Source organism: Trichosurus vulpecula, chromosome 6, assembly GCF_011100635.1.
Source record: "Trichosurus vulpecula isolate mTriVul1 chromosome 6, mTriVul1.pri, whole genome shotgun sequence".
NCBI lineage: Eukaryota > Metazoa > Chordata > Mammalia > Diprotodontia > Phalangeridae > Trichosurus > Trichosurus vulpecula.
Window position 1 is genome coordinate 163,638,230 of NC_050578.1, and position 3,242 is coordinate 163,641,471.

The 3,242-nt window shown below is 41.2% G+C and overlaps 1 pseudogene; it reads right to left on the bottom strand.

Annotated features, from left to right (window-relative positions):
• LOC118854828 lies at positions 1–515 on the bottom strand (annotated as a pseudogene).
• Positions 516–3,242: the final 2,727 nt, after the last annotated feature.

The window sequence follows — 3,242 nt, forward strand, 5'->3', positions numbered from 1 at the left end:
CTACAGTTTCTTTTGAGGAGGTTGACCACGTCCATGACCAAATCAACATCTAAATTGAAATTCTGTTGCTGACCCAGCCCCAGCCTCAGCCTTCTTGTCAGCACCAGGGGGAGCAGCACTTTTCATTTTTATGTGTCTCTGTCAGCTTCACCCCGAGTAAGCCAGGCAGGTCGCTCGCCCTCCACACCTTTGGACCTTGGCCTTCCCGTCTCAGGATGACTTCTTCAGAGGGTGGCAGGTACAATCTCAGGGGGCAGGTGAAGGTAATCCCGGAGGTACTGAATGCCCTCATTGGTGAGGTACCAGTAGAAATGCCTCCATGCAAACTGCTCCTCAACATAGCCATGAGACTTTAGAGACTGCATGGCCTTCATGACTTGGAGATTGGGCACATTCTTGTCTGCCGGCTCAGGGTGCTTTGGCATGTAGACATCCTTCTTGGCTACCATCACTCCCTCCTTAAAAAGGAGCTCATAGATGGCAATTCAGTTCTTCTTGGGCATCAACATCTCGGTGGCGGCACCAGGTGCTGCTCTAGACGGAGCCCGGACTAGAAAGGAAAGAGTATGCGTGGCACGGCACCTCTTCCAGGCTTCACTAAGGACCCTCCAGAGCCTAGATTTTACAACCAATTTTCATGCCATCCTTTACATTGTCCACATTGAATTGTGTCTTGTTGATTTGAGCCATGTATCCCAGCTTTTCAAGATCAGTTTGAATTATGATGATGATCATTAGAATCATTAATAAGAACTCACATTTTCTTGATAGTTTGAAGTTCACAAAGCAGCTTCTTCCCCAAAGCCATTAGAAGGAGACAATTTATGGTTTATCTTTCACCTTTTACAGATGAGGAACCAATGCTAAGAGAGTTTAGTAGCTAGTTAGCACATACTCACACAGCTAGTAAGAAGTAGAGCCAGATTTGAACCTATGTCTCTTAACCTAAGTAGAATGCTCTTTCTAAGACCTTAGCTTAAAAGTGTCAAGGTCTCCCACCACATCCTGGGCCATCTTCAGTTGTCCTGATCAATATCCGACCACTGGATCCAGAGGGCTTTAGAGGAGAAAGTGCAGCTGGTGACTTTGCACAGCCCTCCCTCACTCAAATCAAAGTCCATTGCAAGTCATATCATCACCTCCCTGATGTCATGGTCCTCTTTGAGAATGAAGGACAAACTATATACATGTATAACAAGTGTGGCATATGCAGTATTTGCCATCCTTTCCAACTTGGTGTCATCTTTAAGTTTAACAAGATTTGATGCAAGTTATTGATAAAAATAATGAAAAAGACAAGGTCAAGATGAGGGACATGTCATTTCTCTAAACACTGTCTGTTATGTTTAAGTAATCAATCGGGAACTATTTATTAATTTCCAGGCAGTGCACTAGTTGCTGAAAATACAAGTACAAAAATAAGCACCAAAAAGGGCTTACATTTTAATTGGGGAAATAAGTCAATTGTTTTAAACTTTCAAGATAATAAATTCAAATATATTCAATGTAGATAAATGCTAGGTGGTTTGGAAAGGAGGTCACAAGCAGTTAATAGATAGGGAAAGTCTTGTTATAGAAGATATTGTTTGAACTATATCTTAAAGAAAGAGAAGTACTCTATGAGAAGATAATGAAGCACATTCCAGGCATGTAGGACAACCAGTATAAAGGCTTAGAGAAAAAAGACAGGATGTTATATGTGAGGAAGGGAGAAAAAGCCAGTTTGGTTGGAACACAGAGCGTGGGAAGAAAAGTAATATCCAAGAAGGGTGGAAAAATGAAATTGGAGCTTGGTTGTATAGGGCTTTAAAAACTAAAGAGACATGTTTAAATTTTGTGCTAGAGGAAGTAGGAGCCATTGGAATTGACTGAGCAGGAAATTCATATGGTCATATCTGCATATAAATTACTTTGGCAGTGTGTTGATATCAAATTTCTAATGAATACTCTTCAGATATAATGTTTCGATCAGCTATGAGTTCATTTAACAATGTGATTATTCAACTCATGTTTTGTCATCTTTCCCAAAAGATCTCATGTAAAACTTTATCAAGTAGTTTTCCAAAATGCAGATTCACTGTGTCCATGACAATTCTTATCTAGCAACCTAATAAACCTGCTGAAAAAGGAAAGGAGACTATCTTAGCTTAACATTCACAGTGAACCTTTTTTAGCTGCCAGTAATACCTGTGTTATTATCCAGTGTTTAATAAGTCCTTCTCAAATCTTGCTAAGGATTTGATAACAGGTTTACCTGGTCTAGAGTTTACAAAATTTGTCTTTCTATAGGAAACCTAGGCTTTTCTGCTAAGGGCTGAGGTTTCTAAAGTTATGACCAATGGAACATATAGGAAACAGAGCCAAAATGATAGGGTAAATTCAGCAACCCAGCTGAGCTCTCCCAACATTCCCTTCCAAACAAACTTAAAATAATGCTTCAAATTGAATTCTGGAGTGGCAGATCCAATGAAGGTGGGGGCAAAACATTTTTCAGCTCAAGATAACATAAGAGATTGGCAAGAGAGATATGTGACACCTGAGTGGGGGCTGGTCTAGAGCACATGCTGCAGCAACACCAGTGGTAGGGCTTGGAGGCAGTGGCACTTTCTAAAACATTCAACCCAAAGATGGTAAAAGAGTTGAACAAAAGGTCAGAAAAGTTTACAAGGGATGCTTTGCTGACACTGCATACAGGACCTGATTCTTTTTGGCAACTTTTTTGCCCAGAGGCAGTTCTGGGTCTTAGTTCCAGGGTGCAGAAGAGAGCTTGTGGTCAGTCACAAGGGAGCATGGGGCCTGGTACCAGTTCCAAGGCACAGAAGAGCATTAGTGCATGTGGCTGCAGGTAAGCAGAGGACCCATCTGCAATTCCATGGATAAGAGTAGTGCTAATATTTGTGACTACAGGGAATCGAAGGCCCTTCATGGGCAAAGACCAGAGTGAAGATCAGGAGAGTAGTGACCCCACCTCTCCCTGGACCTTACCACCTTGGAAGAACAAAAAAATTCCCAATCAGAAACGACAAACACAAAAAACCCTGAAGCTTGTACAGTGTCTCCCCACCCCCAGGTGAAGGTGGGGATAAACAGATCTTAATATTAATGTAAAATTCAAATTTGAAAAACAGGTTGCAAAAATGAGTAAACAACAACGACAAAAAAGAACTTGACCATAAAAAACTCCCATGGTGCCAGGGAAAAACAAGATATGAACTCAGAAGACAATAATCTAGCTATAAGTA